Here is an 18726-nt window from a genome sequence, read left to right as displayed (position 1 = left end):
TCCAAAAATCCACATTTGCCTTGTATCAAGCTTAGAGCCGCTAAGGCAGTCCCTCCAAGAAGCCAAGAGTGAGTCATCTTTTAGATTGATATGGGCAGGAATCTACACTGTAGACTAACTTTGCTGAAATAGACATTTTAGAGAACGGGAATGCCTATCTCAGACAAAGGGGATCGTAGGTGAGTAACTGACCAGAACATTTTTTCAAATCCCATTCCTTTAGATTCTCTTAGAGTTTCAGATTAATTTAACCAAATACCAGCCAAATTTCCCTAGATAGTTGGGACTCAGTTTAGGGAATGGAAAAAAAAAAAAAAAAAGTTGAGAGAAGGAAGGGCAGGTTGAAGGAAGGTGTTCTTCAGGTGTTTGCATTGCTTCAAGGCAGTTTGTCGATTGCATTTCTATGTTAAATGTCTAAATTGGAGCCCTCTAATATTAGCTGACTATCTTGGGTATGCATGTGTGTGCAAGCACACCACCATATGTCAAAAGATAGAGTTACCGAAACCATAAATAACAAAAAGAAGGTCAGTTAGCAAATTAATGAACTGGATTCTGTACGAGATACTAATCATATCTTTAATTTCTATATAAAGTTGTTATCAAGAATTTCTGCCTTGATAAAGCTGTTGGAACCTACAAGGGTATTTGCTGAGCGTGGCTCCCCATTATGGAATATTAATATCTTGGAAAATTAAACATGCTTATGAAAATGCACTTATGCTCTCATTTTCAAAAGAGTCTGTAAGTGAGGAATAAACATAAAAATCCCTAGTTCAACAATTGGAAATTAGGGCTAAATAGAAGTAGAAAGCATTATTGTCTATGCATGTTTTATTAATGCAAAAGCACCTATTATTCCACATTCTTTTCTGTAAAGTGTGTGGTGCTTCAGGACAGCAAGCTGCATTTTTGTCTCCATGGTGAGTTAAGTATCCTAAAATTCCAATGACCAGTGACCACTCAAGGGTGATGGGAAAAAAAAGTTTCAGAAAAGAATCTCCTGTTTTACTTAATCTGTCTAATTACTTTAATTTTCAGATTGATGTTTGTGCAAACCTGTGGCTAATTATATTTTCATTTCTTCTAAGGCTAGGTACATTAATATGTGAAAAACATTTAAAATCTCCAAGAGAAAAGCATGAAAATAAATAAGAGCTGTGTCATTTTTTATATTAATACCTTTGTTATAATTACTACTACTATTATTATTATTATTACTATCATTGTCTTATTCCCATAGTTATTGGAGGGTTGAATTTAAATGTTGATAAAGTAGATAATAAGCTTCCTGTGTGATAGGAACACTATACAATAATAATTATTTCCTTCTTTGTGCATTATTACTGAGGTTGTCATGGATCAGGAACTGTGAGCTCTAAACTTTTTTCTCAGCTGTCTTATTAAAAGAGCTTCCAGATTATTTTCCCCCAGGTTGGAGAAAAACAAAGAAATCCAAATAACTATTAAAGACCACTGAAAGGAAAATTTTAAAAGGCAGATTTTTTTTTTTTTTTTTTTTAGAATAATCAACTCCACATTGAATAATAAATAAGATTCAAATTAAAATCTTCTCTTGGGCTAATTATCTGGATGTTTTCGCTAACTGGCCTGCAGCCATTATTTTCTTGTCCTAGCCAGTCAAAGACTGCACTCTCATTTATGAGTAGAAATAAAAATAAGGAAAAAATAAAGGACCATTATGAAGGACTTATTATATATTGCATACCATGTCACTCCTCTTTTCTGTGTGTTGTTTCCAAGATAACTGTGTGAGATAGAAATATGAATACAACTGTAGGGTAAGAAAGTTCAGATTAGGTGTCTGACTTTCCAATGTCATACAACTATTGAAATAGGCAGGATTTTAATACATTTGAACTGCCTGTCTCCTAAGACTAAATTATTTTCCATATATCATGCTAATTACTAAAAAGGTGTGAGATTGACCTGTGGAAGTTTGACCTTTATGTAAGTGTAAAAGAAACAAGGCAGAGACTAGAATGTTCTCTAGCCCTGGCAAAAGATAGGAAACATACATACAGTGACAGATCTACTCTGGCCCAGTAATTTCAAGTGGCACTATAATTTTAAAATACTAATAAACATTTATATTTGCTTTTGTTTCCTATTCACTAAGTCTTATCCCAATCGTCTGGCTAAGGGGTTTGCAGAAGATGCTCTCTGCGATAAATTATTGTGTGTTTTGTGTGAATAGATGGAAGGACACATCAGAGATAATGCAATGTTTACTGCTTTGCTATTAGCACAATGGGCTGTCTTTATGGAGTGTAATATTCAAATCTATGCACCAGTGCTCTTTCAAATAGGGAATTTGCTTCCTATTTTTACTTAAAACTATCTTTTATTTTAATTAACAGGATTGCAATTTAGTCATCCATCTTTACAGCTAAGGGAGTTTTATAGGCTTATAATACTGTCAGATCTAGGGTATATAAGTAAGAAATAGAAAGACAATTTTAGGAAAGAAATGCATCTTTCTCCCTTACTTCTTTCCTCACTCCCTCCCTCCCTCCCTCCCTTCCTTCCTTCCTTCTTTACTTCTCTCCTTCTTTCCGTATGAAGAAACTGTTCTACAAGCTAGGACATTTATTGATGGTGTGTAATTTTACAAGCTGGATTCCATCCCAGAATTATCATTTAGATTCAGCCCCATCTGAAGCTTCATTCCATGGTCATTACCCGAGGTCTCCCAGTGATGTATGCACATGTTATAATGGTAGGAGGAAGGATTTGTACGTGCATCTGTGAATTAGAATCAGTGGTGTCCTGGTTTATCAACCAGCTATTCAGTAGGAGGTGTGGGACACAAAAAGTGGGTATGGGAAAGACCTTGATTTCTAGTGTTTGCCAAATTCTGTGGTGTCAATACTCCCACCATGGCCAACCTCAAGGTTATTTTTTCCCCATTACATTTCATTAGGGCCATATAAGTTGTTATAAGGGAGACAACCATAATAGGAACACGTACAGTTTAACATTAACTGATACTCGCTTCTGACTTGAGACTATGCAATTCAAATAGCAATTGGTTTGAATACCCTACTGTTGTTTCTTCCAAGAAATAATTTCCTTCTATTCTAAAGAGAAGATAGTAAACATTCATGACATACCTTAGGAGATATCCTTTTTTATTCTATCACTCACCTTATCATTAATGCTTTGTGCAAAACTAGATTTGAGAAAAGACCCAGGGATTCTACAGTTATTATATTATCTCCTGTTGGTTTGAAAATGAGATGTTTATTTTGCTAATATGTTTTCCTGATTAAGAAATTGAGGCAGCAGGCTACTAAATGTTTTTCTCCAGGTGATACCATGGTAGACTGGAAATTTTCAACTTAAATAGTGGTAATTTCTTTGATCTGTTCACTGACTATTTAAAAACAGGTTAAAATACAGATTTTTAATTTTTTATGGATCTAAAACACAATTACTCAAGGAATTATTTTACATATATATGTATTTACATATGTTTGTAAATATATATGTAAATACATATATACATATATGTATTTATTTAAGAAATATTATTTTAAGTACTATTTACATATATATGTTTACATATATATGTAAATACATATATATGTATTTATTTAAGAAATATTATTTCAAGTACTGTTTAAATAGTGGAGATACAACAGTAAGCAAGACATCTACAAGAGACTTTCATTCAAAGATCTTACATTCATGAGATCAAATTCATACATAACAGAAATATCAGTATCGATAAGTAGTATGCAAATTAATAAAATTGGATGATGTGGCCTTGAAATGACTAGATGACAATTTCAGATTGGGTATTTGAGACTGAAATGAATTTCAGGTCAAATCTGAATGACAAAAAAGGACTACCCATGACAAAAAGGGAGAGGGGAGGCAGAATATCAGGGATGGCAAACATCTAACATGATAACCCTAAGGCTGTCATGACTTCCTTTCTGTTTCTTGAATAGACCATAGATTGGAGGACAAAGGGTGAGGAGAAAGCTGGTATAAGATGATTTTGGAGAAGGAGGCAGGGCCAGATCATGGGGCTTTATAGCTTGGCTAGGGAGTTTGCATTTAATTTTAAATGCAACAGAACGCACCTGAGGACATTATGTTAGGAAGTAATGTGACTTGATTTAAATGTTTTACATGTCGTCTAACTGCTGTGTGGAAAATATATTACGTGCAACAAAGATAGATGCCAGTTAGGAGACTTGGTAGGAGACTGTTACGGTAGCCCCGGTGGAAAGCGAGGTGACGTGGTGTTGGCTGGTGGTGGCGGAGGTGCAGAGGAGATTCTGAACATGTCCCGAAGGCAGAGGTGGGGCAGGATTTACTTAAGAAATGTGAAGGCATATGGTCTTCAAGCAAAGGAAATACAAAATTAAATGGTAACTTCAAAATTTTCAGCCTAAGTAACTGAGTAGATGATGTTGGCATTTACCGAGACGGGCAAGACTGAGAGATGAGTAGAATTGGAAAGCAAAATTATTAGTTCTATTTTGGCCATGTTCACATTTTGGGATGTCTACTTAATATAAGTGGAAAGGTCAAATGGGCAGTTTTCTGTACAGGTTTGCTCATGGGAGAAATTAGGAATGGAGATTAAATTTTGTGAGCCTATAACATATAGATAGTACTTAAAGCTAATAGTGTGTATGCGATCACCTAGAGAGTACTTAGAGTGTCTTATCTTAGTCAGCTTGGGCTGTCATAGCAAAGTACCAAGACTGGGTGGCTTAGATAACAGGAATTTATTTCTCACAGCTTTGGAGACTGGAAGCCCAAGATCAAGACGCCAGCAGGTTCAGTGTCTGGTGGGAGCTCTCTCCTTGGGTTTAGAAATCCACGTGAGGACATAAGAAAGCTGTGTCCTCACACGGCCTTTCCTTGATATACGTGGTTAAAAAAAGAGAGGTAGCAAGCTCTCTAATATCTTTCTTTATAAGGTCACTAATCCCATCATCAAAACCCACCCTCATGATGGGATTAGTGGCCTTAACTGCCTCCCAGAAGCCCGTCTCCAAACACCATCGCATTGGATGTTAGGGCTTCAACATATGAATTTTGAGGAGACACAATTCAAGTCATAACAGACAGCAAAGAGAAAAGAGCCTGGGAGCACTCTAACATTTACAGATGAGCAGAGAGCAAGAAGCCAGCACAAGAAACTGAAAAGGAGCAAAAGTGAACCAGAAGAAAACCGAGGTGTACAGAGTGTGCCGTGTGGCAGAGGTTGTTAGGATGTTTGAAGAGAGCAAAGGTTGAAATAGTCATAAAGGAGTGAGAAATCAAACACAACAGAGAAGGGTAGTGTGGGGAGACAATTCTCCGTGGATCTTTTGCATTTTTGCTCATTTTGCCGTCAGTGTCACTGACTCCTTTGCTTCAGGACTTTCCCCCTCCACCCCTACCCCCCAAGTCTGTGTAGTAAACAGCCCTGGGAGATAGAAATGGTGTCTCTCCCCTAAGCAAAGGGCAGGTCTGTTTGCCATTTTGTACAATAAAGAGAATGTTTCCCTCTGGGGCCAAGGCCAGACAGGCTTACTACCCAATATTAAATATTCAGGTTTCCTAAATCCATAGTTCTTCTTCTAGAATACAATCTACTTGCATGTGCAGATGTCACCTGTCCAGTGACTATCGGAATTCAGGGAACTAATACAAATGCTAACACTCTGAGTACTGCTGTTGCTATAAAGTCTCTGGTCTCTGACCCCAAACTCTCACGTCTCCTGCCAGCATCCATGAAACAGTGGCAAGTGACCTTCGCAAGTGGGGGAGGGTAATGTATCAGATCTGTCGCAGTTCTTCAAACGTGGTAGACAGTTTTGATTGTACACTTGAGATCTGTGGTTCTGGGGGTGTATTTTTCTATAGCAATATTCAGTGATTCGGATACTGAGACTCCCTCACTACTGGGTTGTGCAGACCCAGGAAAAGCAGTATTTGAACAAAGCCAGGTAAAGTGCTAATAAGTGTGCCAGCATATTTAGATATTTCCAAGAGGCACTGAAATGATAAATATTTTATTTAATCATTTGTCACAATCAAATTATGTATTCTTATGCTTAGATGGCATAATTTATATTAAAAAATTAGGCCTTATGTGATACCCTAGTATTAATAGTATTTGACAAAACCATAGATGATGAATTACATTTAATTAACAATAATAATTAATAACATATCATACATTTTCAGGACATATAAGGAGATAATTACATTTTACAGAACCATGTAATGTATCTCTGATTTATTAGGTTGAGAGTCAATAAACATGGTTTTTTTTACATGATTTGTATCAAGAATTTTTAATTAAATTGAGGACGTTCCTTTCCCACTTGGTTACCAGTTTCTCTCTTTATAATAATAAGGATATTATCCCTATAGAGCAGTTGAGTAGGTGTTTGTCTATAAAGTAATTTAGTGGAAATGATATTGTCTCCGTGGATGCCCACTTGCATGCACATATAATATACTGAGGGATTCCAGGCGCTTGACAATCTGTTTCATCTACAGACAGTTGTGCGAAGAGAGAGCCCTGGGCAAATCCAGTTTCTAGTCCTAGGTTTTACCTCCATTCCTACACCTCCTCTTTCCATAAGAGCCCCTGAAGTACACAGGCATCCTTGTCTCTCAAGTTCGGGTTGGCTGTCTCCATTTGGGTACCAGAAAAATTGCTTTTCCCGCCTTTTGAGAGGCTATTTTCTGCTTCAGGCCAGTAAGTATTCATCCAATTCCAGTCCGAATCTTCTCAGTCATTCCTAAGTGTATATTTTCTATATATTCCCTTTGCCAGGAGCAGCTTTATATTAAGATTCCAGTTTTCTGAGGTTCGCCAGCAAACCCAAATGTGTCCTGTCTTTTTTGAGATTCTTTTGATGTTGAAGGATTTAGAAGTAGACAGTAGAGGCTTTTAATATTGTGAAAGGATGTCCACTGTCCTTGTTGATGAGACAGAAGGGACAGTGACCTCCTGGAAAGCTCTCTTTCTCCAGAACCCTGCTTCTTTCCTCTTTACAAATTCAGCAACTATGCCTGACTTGGCAGAACCTAACGGCAGCTATACAGCACCACTTATAACAGTAGTAAGTGGATTTAAACTTCGGAGGCAATGTACCAATGGAAGGCATATAATATATAATTGTTCCACTGAGGACAGACTGTGTCAGCGCTGTATGGTGGTTCTCACTTAAGCCCAACACCCAAGAAAGACAAACATTTGAAGCTCAGCGGGGAATACAAGCAAAGTATTTTTCTCATAAAATGCAAGTTTTAAGATTTCTTGTCAATGACAGGGTACCAATCAGAACCACTTTGTCCTTCTCCAGGCCTGAAATGGTGACTATGGCCCATTGGTGTGCACCGTTCTGCTGGCTCAGAACACAAGCAAGCTTCCAAGGCCATGCTTCGTAGGAGGCTTGAAACAGTTTTTAATGCAAGGTGGTTGAACCCATATATTTTTTTTTATTTTCTCCCTTAAAACTCATCCCAGGCAGTTTTTCAAAAGAGAACAGTTTTTAATGCAAGGTGGTTGAACCCATATATATATTTTTTTATTTTCTTCCTTGAAACTCATCCCAGGCAGTTTTTCAAAAGAGAAAAATAGACTATTTTGCCTTTAGCATAGCATAAGAGAGTCCTTAATATTTTGACCTTAAGCAACCATTCCGACCATATCATTCCCCACCCACAACTCACTCAGCCTCCAGACACACCCATAGAACATAGATAACCCTCTCTCACAATACTATGTATTAGTATAAAATGTTCCTCTGCTATGTCCATTTTCACCTGATGAAACTATATTTATTATTCAGGGTCCAGTGTAAATATATTGACTCCCATTTTCCCCTTCCAATTCCCAGTGTTTTGGCTGTCAGAATGAAGCTTTGGGGAAAAATCTGCTCAATTATTGATTAGATGACAGAGAGTGGAATTGGAGAGAGAACCACTCAGCAATTTTTTCTTGCACAGTCATGAAACAAAGATGAAACGGAACTGATGTTTTATTTGACAAATCATAAATTATCATGAAACAAAATGAGATATTATGAACCTTTGTCCTTTGACAGAGTAATAAATGTTGAAAAGAAATATCACTGTTACGTATATACAAAGTATAGAAATGTATGAGGCATGCTTTTTATAAAATGTAGAGGCCAGTTACAGTAGGCATGTTAATATGTTTATCAGTGTTTTTAGAAGTATACAAATGTGCACACTTAGCTTTAAAAGGTTTGCAAATAAGAAGATGAGAATACATATTTATACCATGTGGATAATGCATGATAAACTCTTGGCAACAAGAATCATATAGCTTCCTTTTGGGGTTATTAAGTATCTCTTGGAGTGGTTCCTAATTTGCCCTGCCTCAGGTGACCACCTAAGGTTTGTAGCTAGGATGCATTGCACCGAGGGCTCTAGGATTCAGTAGCTATAAGTGTTATGGCCATGAATACAGTAGGGTAATGATGTTCTTTCCCTGCATTGCACTCTGACTCAGCTGATAAGTGCCTCGGGGACCCAGGGCCTATGGCTATTTCTATCAAGAAAGATTTCCTTGCTCTAGAAAGGAATTACTTGAACACTACAGTTCTGGAATTACTCTCAACAACACTGAAGGTCAGGGCAGTTCTTCATGTAGATAGATTTCTGTCAAATACTGAGACATCTATTTAATGTCAGGCAGTGGTGTAGTATTATTTGTTTTTCTTTATGTGGAGACTCAACTGATACCCAGGGCCTCCTCTTCATTACTCATGTCTTTCTCATCTCCTGAAAATTCTCTCTCCTTTTTTCTAGCTAATCAAGTACTTTAAGGCACCACAAGTCTCATTACCTCCACCTCCACTGACCTCCTTTGATATTTTCAGCCTCACTTATCCTTTCTCTGAACTCAGTTAAAACTTATATTCTTATCTACTGCTTTGAACCCTTGAGTTTGTACCCATTTTCTTTTTTCTCTCTCTCTCTCCCTCTCTCTCTCTCTCTGTCTCTCCCTCTCTCTCTCTCCTTTTCTCTTCCCCCCTTTCCCCCTCCCCTACCTCCCCACTCCGGTTCCCTCATTCCCTCTGTCAATTATTTTATTCTGGTACTTGGTACTTATGAACACATTTTATTAGTATCCTAAACTCTTTCAAAACCAGAAATCTGTATATTGCTTCTCATGTAATCCTTAAGAAACTTCACACAGGAATCAGAAATATATAGTAATGGATTGATTGATAAATAAGTAAAATAGTGACTTGATAAGGTCAGTGGGCCATTCTATGACATGGTCCAGGAATATGGTACCAAGGCAGCAACAAGCTGCCAAGGGAAGATAAAGTAATCATTGTGTATAACAGAGGAATTATGACTCAATACCTATTTTCCTCTAACTCTTTGGCCTCGGTTGCATCAACTATAGATATGTTAACAATAAATTAGTTAATAGTTTTCATTAAGAACTGCTAATACCTTCAGGAAACATAAGCTATGTTTGTTGTCTTTTATTTCTGAAGTGAAATTTTGGCCAGGGAAACTTTTTGTAATGGCCTCTTTTGATGGAATCCTTTATTCAGCCTATGTCTACAGATGTGATATTTGTCAGATGAGATAGTTGCTTGAGTTTAACATATATATATAAAATATTACATAATGTTATATATAAAATATATGTGTTTATATATATATATATAAACACACATACATAAATGAATATACATCCAAACATATCCAAACTGTTCATAATCTTTCCACAAATCACTAAATAACATTTGAAAAATTGACAATTGTCTCTTCTGTCTAAAGATCAACATAACATTTCATCTTTTCCATGGAGACTTGTGCCAAAAGCTCGCCTAGCTGGAGGTGTGCTCCACAACCGACAATAAGAAACTTTTATAACTCCACCTAATACAACTCATGGCTTTTCTAGTTTGAAAATAAAGGATGGCTGCTTGGTTTCCATGTCTAATGTTACCAATGCTGACAAAAAAAATCTATTCAGGGAAGTTCCCACTGCTGGAGTTTTGCTAGTAATCCTCAGCTCTGTGGGAAGTCTTTGGACTCTGCTGCCATCCCTGAAACTGGCTGTCCTCTTCCATCAGTTTCCTGGGCAGGGGATCAAACCAACTATTAGGTATCTGTTTGCACTGCATGCAAACAAAATTTAATGTAGAGACTTACAGCTTTCTCATTCCTAAAGCCCCAGGAACCTCATCCTGCCTGACCCCAGGCATTCCGATAGGGGAATGGATATCCGGTGGGTCTGTTTGACCAGATCATCTTATATTGAAAGTTCAAATGACCATAGCCTGAGGATGATGAAATAGACTTGAATATGTATGTATTGTCCTGCTTTTTCAATATTTCCTGGTGTATAGGGCCAGCTGTCTGTCCTTGTGGTGTGAGGGCTGATAACACTGCTGTGTTAATTCTTAGATTTCCTAGGCTGTGTAATCTCCCTAAAGAGCCCATTCAGAGCACTAGGTTTGGAAAAATCTATATTAAGCACGATCATTTCTCCTCTTATGGGTCATTGACCTTCACAGACTATAAATAGGCCAAATCTACAAGCATCAGATTTCTAAACACATATTTAGTAGGGAGAATTTCTCTTACCTAACTGAGAAATACTAGCTACTGGTCTGGAGAAAATCTGCCTAGAAAATTATAAGAGGCCAGAGGATTAAATGTTATTGAGAACCTCTTAGCATTTTTCCCTCCTACAGTATTGTAGCACAGAGCAAAAGAAAGCCCTGTTTTTTGCTTTCTGATTTTTTTTAATTGTGCTTATAAATTATTCATTAGACCATTGAGATAATATGAGAATTTGGCCTCTGAGAAAAAAATAAATGTTTTTAAAATAGGGCTAACACACGTACAAATACAAAATTATATCAGGCATGTGTGTTAGAATATGGATCAGATTTCTAAGCATGTATTTATGTCTGTCTTAGGCTTAAAACAAAGTTTCATATATGAAGTGTCATATACATATATATGAGAGAGAGAGTGTCTTAGTATGGTAACACTAAGCAAACCAAAGCCATGTTACTTTTTTTGTCGTATAATTAAGGCCACAGACAGCATTAACTTACTATCACGCATAATGTGTAGACTTTCAGATGTTGGTCGGTACCTGGAGTCTACTGGTCTACCGTCCTCTAAGTTGCAGCCTCTGCCAGCTTTGGGGCTATGAAAGCCATGTGACTTGCCTGCTACTGCCTATGGTTGGGCAAATTACAGAGCAGATGGCTCATGTCTAGAGTCCAAACTTCTGTGCATGGCTTTTTATGGGAGGAAATATTTCTCTGCTTCCAAAAGGAATTGGCTCTATGCTAAGTTCCTGAATTTTTTTGTACTAATAATGTATAGTATATGAATAAATCAAATTTGATCAGGACTAAAACTCTCTTGATACTAGATTATTCTGTAGTTAAATAGCTTGCACTAACAGCTAGAATAATGAAAGTTTACAAGAAATGCCCATTCTTCCCCAGATTATAAATTCATTGGGGGCAGGGCCCATATTTGCCCGGTTAACTGTTATTCCCCAGTATTTCCACTGTGCCTAACATATATCAGGGTCTCAGTACACCCTTGAGTTCAAGCGAATTGCAATGGCATGAACTGAGTTCTACACCAAATACTAGACAGACATGTTTCTCGGGGGACTTCTATGGGTCAATATAAAAACAAGGTGATGAAATGTGAGAAGCGGTTAGGGTGATTATTTGACCCTGCTCACTGCCTGAAGCTTATACTCCACAGCATTTCATCCACCACTGTAGTTACCTTCTCTCTTCCAAAGTCAACAGATCATATCCATTGGAAACATGTCCGTGCACACATCCATGCACATGCATGCATTGGAAATTCTGCTGGTTTTACTCTTTGGGAGCAGTTGGCACTTTGTTGAGAATCACTGTATTGGTTCATCATCAGTGTGGAGTTGATCACACTGTATCACACTTTGCTATAGGAGGCTTTTTGAGTCTGTAAGCCTCCCTCCATCTGCCTGTCATTCCTGTGCATTTCTGGTTAGTGTCAATTTAACCTCCAATGAGGCCATCATCTGCTCTGTAAAGAGCCGAAGTGGGAAAGAACAAACAAACAAACAAAGCTAGAATCATGTGGCCAAGTTGGAACCTGCTAGAGAAGGTCAGCCACAACAGGCCAGTCAGCATGGAGACAGGGTGGCCCTTATCACACAAAGGCATCTGGTGGCTGAGAGAGACAGAAAGGCAGGGCAGCAAGACAATGAGGATCTGCTGAAAGTGTCTTCAGTCATAAAGCCAAGGACAGACATTCTGAATGACAATGTAGGGGGTGAGGGGAAGAAGAAAAAAAAAATGATTGGGCCTAGAGTTGTCTTTTTTAGTTACAAATGGTGATCATTGCTAGTGAAATAACTGAGTGAAGAAAAGCTGTGTACAGTGTGTGTTTGTGAGTGTGTGTGTATGTGTGCGTGTGTGTGAGAGAGATACAGAGATACGGAGATACAGAGAAAGAGAGACTTGTGTGACTGTGTGTAACCCTAGGCTGAAATTCTTGTTTCATCATTCTGCCAAGGCAGAGGTTTATAGATTCCCATCTGTGTATTACTGCTTTACTCTGAAAGATGCTGCTGGTCTTGTCTAACGTTTACTAGGCAAAAAGAGCTGCCATGCAGAAATTTCTTTTATTTACTCAGAAGGCTGAGTAAGGTACCATTCTTAAGATGTTACTGTTCCTTTGTTTGTTTATTTATTTTAGGTTTGGGTTTTCCTTTCTTTTTCCTGCAATTTGATTTTTAAATTTTGACCTGGGTTTTTCTTTATTTTTTTCCCCAGTGAATAACCCACAGATTAAATGGGTTCTAGGTGAAGTCCTGAGCCCACGCACTTCCAATAACATGGTACCAACACACTGAATATATTTTTTTAAACACCTACAGCACCTGGTCTTCCTAGGTGGTCTCCCATCCAAGTACTAACCAGGCCCGACCCTACTTAGCTTCCGAGATCAGACGGGATCGAGCACATTCAGGGTGGCATGGCCATAGACAACTGAATATTTGCTGCCCATTTTGAGCAGAGATTACATCTCTGGAAGTCCAGGGACCTGTCGGAGATCCATGTATAACCTCTATGAAATTATTTGCAAAACGACTTGCAAGTGTCTTTTTAGGTTTAGATGTCCATGAAAAGTTAAACAGTTTTCATTTGATCCTCAAAGAGCAATATGACCTCCAAAAAGGTCATATTGGCTGCTCCATTCAAAACAGAGTTCACAAATATCTAGCTTACCGGATGTCTTTTCTTTGGCTTATTTGTTTGGAATAGTTTTCAGCATTTAAAGTCATGAGATTAAGTCATGAGATTAAGTCATGAGATTTCCCGTAAAATAAATGCAATCGTATGCTTGTCTGGAAAAATCAGATCTGGCAACAGGACCCAGATTTCTGCCTAAAATTGAGTAAGAACTGCCCCCTCTAGATGGGGTGTTGTATTCCCCAGTCCCATAAAGTCTGCCACTCCTTATCTTTCTTATGGAACCAGTTCAGCTGTCTTCAAGTCTGCATTTCTCTCCTGATCCCTGTAGGCATTTGGAGGGGTGCTTTAGCAAAGCGGTTGAAGTCTTAAGCTCTAGAACCAGACTACATGGTCCTAAATACTGGCTCTACCCATTGCTACCATGTAAGTTTTGGGAGTTTTACAAACTCTCTTTGCCCCTAAAATCTCAAAGGTAAAACATATACAATAGGAGTACTTTCCTCATTTGATTGCTAAAAAGAACACAGGAGTTAATACATGTTAAATATTTAGAAGAATTCCCCAAATTCTTGATAAATGTCTACTACTATTTGAGCCGCACTAAAGGATTTGACAAGATGACCTCAAATCTACGGACCCATGGGTCTCCCACCCTGCACTGTTTTTTAGCACAGCTCTTTACTCTATGTAGAAATCTAAAGTATATTTGAATAAATTATGAGCTGAACTCGTACTTTTTTCTCATAACTTTTAAATTCTATGCTATAAATTTGTGTCCTAAATAATGTCTTCTAAGTATACAATAAATTATTGAATTAAATGGTAAGGATATAGAGGAAACTTGACTTTCGGCTAGGCTGAAATAGCTTAGCTCTGTACTGTCTTTTGATATGGGATTTTATCAAATCTTTGGAAACAGAAAAATCAAGTCAGTGTCTTATAGGTCTCTTCCTATAATTTCTCCCTTCTTTTCATTTTCTCCATTAGAGTATTAATTCTATCTCTAGTAGAGTGTTCTTGAAAACACTTGAGTTCACCAAGCTCAAATAGTGGTGGAATCTGGTTCATTCTACAGTGAAATTAATTGTAAGCCCTCTTTGAGGCTTACACTCTTAGGGGCCAAGAGTTTGTCCAGAATGTTCTATACCACATCCCAGGCATCACAGGCTAGCTAAAAATGGCAATCTAGGAGCGACCCTTCAAGAGGTCCACTAAAAGAAGTGAATTACACTTAAAAATGTTTCATGATCACAACACTTGAAAATAACATAATGATCACATCAGGCCTTTGGACTACCACTGGCTCTCTTTGCTCTTTTCCTTTCCTCAGCTCAGGTTTTTAAGTTTATTGCTAGCTTTTGATGCATGTGTGTATGTGCTCTTGAGACAGAATTTGAAATTTGAGTGAGAGGTACTGCCCATGTTCTCATTTATTTCCATTATTCCATCTTCCATTTTTCTCCTCTGTTGGCGTGTAAGTAGTAGCAGAGCCAGGCTGCCAGTTGCATGTCTGACTGGGGTTTCAATAGCCTCACCTTCACAGAGACACTTGACTTAGCCAATCAAGTGGAAAAATCCAAGGGCTTAGACATAACCGAATTCAACCAAAGGCTCAATCTCTCCTTCTTCCCTACTTTTTTGTTGTATCTAATGACTGGCCCAGAGAGGGACAAGGAGAGACTTTCCAGAAAAAGAGTTTAAAAAAAATCAAAAGGGAACAAATTGCTTTCTTATTTTTTGGGATACTTGAACCAGAACCTACTGATTATTTACTTCTAATATTCTGTGCCTTAATAGATAAATGTCATTCTTAGATGCTTAATTTTTTTTTTTCAAAATAAAGAAGACATTCTTATAAACAGATAAGAATTATATTTTCCATAAATACGTATTGACATAATTCTAATTAATCTTGAATCTAAGTTTTTGTTCCCCAAGTCCAATACTCAGTCCAAAACATATGACTTTTCCTATATGCCTGCAAGTCTGCCGTAAATGATTGTACTGTATGTATACTGAACATAGTACATAGCTAAAGGCTCAAATCAGCAAGTGCCCCATTTATTAAAAATTAGTTCCATGCACGAGACTGTGTCCACCCTAGAGGGGGTACCTTTTCTAATTCCCATAAAGGGAAGGAATAAAAATAATGGAATAACCTGATTTTAGAACATGAGTGGACACTAACATCATAAAAGTCTGCCTCCTATGCATGGTGTTAAGGTGTTTACTATAATCAACAACTTTGGGGATAAAGACAATGACTCCCCTAAAATTCAGCAAATTCCCTGCAGGCTTTGGAAAGTTGGAGCATAACGTCTGGTCATTGGGATTCTTTGAGAAGGGATGCAAATCATAAGGCAACAAACACTCTTTTAGTGACTATAGTTTTTATGGGGGTCAATATGCTGCCACCAAACTCTAATGTAATCTCATTTGTGTCAGCCAGAATAGAAGAAGCTGAATATTCTCATAATTTCTTGGGTAGAGTCTAATCACATGGAAATTTTAGGTGCATAACAAGACATGCGAGAAGCAGGAAATCTTTTTGCTCAGTGCCTCTGGAGCAAAGCGTAAAGTCAGAACCTGAATGTTGTTCACCAGGACTCTTGTGTATGTAACTAGGAATAGGAACCTCTAACTATATGGGAGCTTTTTCTCATTGGTTCCTTTAGGTCCTCCTAAAAGATCTGTGAGAAAAGTGGTAAAATGTTTATTAATTGGAACTGAAGCATAACTTCTTACTAACTAGTTTGATGGTTTTACTTCCCTTAGGAAAAATGTAGACCTTTACAAAACTACTCAAATGAGGATTAATTTCAAAGTATATCATGGAATCAGGTTTAGGCTCCTGGATCCTCTTTATCTACATAAATATGATAAACCCAAGGCATATTAAGGATCCTTAATCAATTCGGAATGATAAACCCAAGGCATATTAAGGATCCTTAATCAATTTAAAATTTTTTTATTTCATTCCTTATGCTGGATTTCCTGTCAGCAATACAGACCTATATATGTTAGAAAGAAAATTCCCATTCCTTGAGCCTTAATTGTTTGGCATCACTATCAGAGAACTGATAAAATCATGTTTAAGCTTCATGATTTGGTGGAAACAATTTTTTTTAAAGAAAGTTTTGTCATTGCTAATCTTAGTATACATTTGTTTTCTGAAAAAGGTGTCATTTACCATTTCTTCCACCTATTTGTTGTAGCCAAGCTTTTAAGATGTGGAATAACTTTTAATTTCTACAAAAAGCTGGCTGGGAAAAGAAGAACATCATAAAAATATGTGACAAAGAAAGGGTGAGGGAATCCTATATTGAGAGATTATCATGAGAATTTAATAAGATAATTACATGCCTAGCAAGATGTGTGGTGTATAGAGAAGTAGTAAACATTAATTTCCTTCTCTCCCTCTATAGTTCACCTCTAGACCCTTTCTTCGTTTTTCTGCCAAGCATTTTGGCAGGAGCATAGTGGATGAGACATATAGATTGGTTCCCAAAGAAAGGAAACCTGTGGTCTCATGAGTTCCAGAGTCCAGCCAATTCCAGTCACTGCTGTCTCCTTTAGAACACTCCCCTTGTTATGCTTGCAGAGTGCTCCGTAAGGGCTCTGCCTCTGGGCACATTATCTTCTTTGGTGAAAAGCCTGTGTTCATAGGGGCTATACTGGGGTGAGTGGAACGTATTAGGAAAGTAGAATTATGACACTCGTGGGCTACATTTATTCCATGTCTTTTGTGTAGAATTTGAATCTCATTTGAGGAAGTGTCTAAATTGTTTTGAACATTCTAAAGTGGTTGGCAGGCTGTGTGCTACATTGTGATTTGCAGATGTTAGATGTAAGATGTATTCTCCCATCATCTCACCTTTCTGTGGCTGACTCTTCCCACATCAAAACTAACATGTGCTGTCAGCTTCATTTCTTTGGGGCTCTGAATGTGATCAATTTGGTAAATCACTCCACTCTGCCAATGGTTTTAATGTGCTTGTTATCATAAAAAGGAATATTTTGTGTTTTAAAAAGAGAATTTTAGTTTTGTAACATTTTAGCCCCAAGGTATAAATTTCTTGATAGAGGTTTCAGTGCAAAGACCCAGAAGGAGAGAAATCTTTGATGGAGGACTTTCAGAGTTGTCTCTTAAACATCATTCCACTTGGCCCTTTGTTAAAGGAATGTCAACACGCCTGGGTTATTTCTTCTTAACCCTCAGCAGTGGGGGTATGACCTAACATGTGCTATTTGTGAAGAGTTTGGACTTTTGGTTTTGTTTGACTTTTTGGCTTTTTAAGAGATAATTCTTAAAAATTATAAACTAAGCAAAGCAAGCATTGGGCCAATAGAAAATCGAATTTTCTCTCCAGCTTCACTACTCTAGATGTGTGATGTCATGTAAGTTATTTAACCTCTCTGAATATTCATCACCTATTCTATTTTTCAGTGGGCATTTTAAAAGGAAATTTTTAAAAGATCAGGTACCCGGGGTTGGCAAGAGTAGAATAATAGAAGGGCACTCTCCTGTTCTGTTGATGTGAACTTTCATTGGTGCAGCTTTTATGGAGGACAACTTGACAGTGTGCATCAGAATGGATATTGTGATACCCTCTGGCCATGGAATTTCTCCTTCCTGGATAAATGTAAAACCAAATGTCTTTATAAAGATATTCACTGTAGTCTTGTTGAAAATTTTGAAAAACTTAGAAACAACCAAAAATGTTTGTCAATAAAGAAATAGTTAACTAAATTACACATAAAAATTATACATATAATGAAATACTATATTAATGAATAAAAAGCATCATTAATGAGTGCTCCCTCCCAAATAAATACCCCACCAGCCGATCCTACTATATATGGCAAAAACCATAAATCATCTCTCTCCCATAATTCTCTTCTCCCATATCTAATCTATCATGAAACCTCTAAATACCAAATATCTTTCAAATCATCTACATTCCTCCAACTCCACCAATATTCCCAGATCCAAGTTTGGTATTTAATTAATGCTTTTTAAATGAACATGGAGTATGATCACATTTGTAACACATCCATCTACACATATGTGTCAAGAAATGGTGCCTGGGGAGTGTTCACCAAACTGCTAACTGTGGTTTACTGTTAGGTAGTGGAATTCAACATTATTTTTATTTTTAAATTTGAATTTCTCTGTATTGTTTGAGAAATTTTTAAATAATACTATGTAATTTACTCCCTTCCAAAAAGAAATACACTACTCTAAAGTAGTGATAATAACAATTAACTCACCTTTTTTTTTTCTGTATAAACATAATATTCAAATAAACTAGTACATATGAAAGTCTTTTGTAATATTAAAACAAAGTTATTGTTTGGGTTATTGAGAGACAAAATAGTAGTCATCGTAGTAGTAACAACAATAATACTAACAATAATAATAATTAATAATAATAATAATAAAATAATAGCTGCTAAAATATCTTGA

General features: G+C 37.1%; 1 non-coding gene across 1 annotated transcript; it reads right to left on the bottom strand.

Moving 5' to 3' along the window:
- Window positions 1-12931: 12931 nt before the first annotated feature.
- LOC112483356 lies at window positions 12932-13050 on the bottom strand. Its single transcript, XR_003047624.1, has one exon. It is a non-coding gene; the product is annotated as a 5S ribosomal RNA (ribosomal RNA).
- Between the last annotated feature and the right edge of the window lie 5676 nt (window positions 13051-18726).

This window comes from Pteropus alecto, unplaced genomic scaffold (genome assembly GCF_000325575.1).
Source record: "Pteropus alecto unplaced genomic scaffold, ASM32557v1 scaffold24, whole genome shotgun sequence".
In the NCBI taxonomy this organism is placed as follows: Eukaryota; Metazoa; Chordata; class Mammalia; order Chiroptera; family Pteropodidae; genus Pteropus; species Pteropus alecto.
The sequence above is the reverse complement of the archived record's forward strand: the minus strand, read 5'-3'. Positions and strand labels throughout refer to the sequence as shown.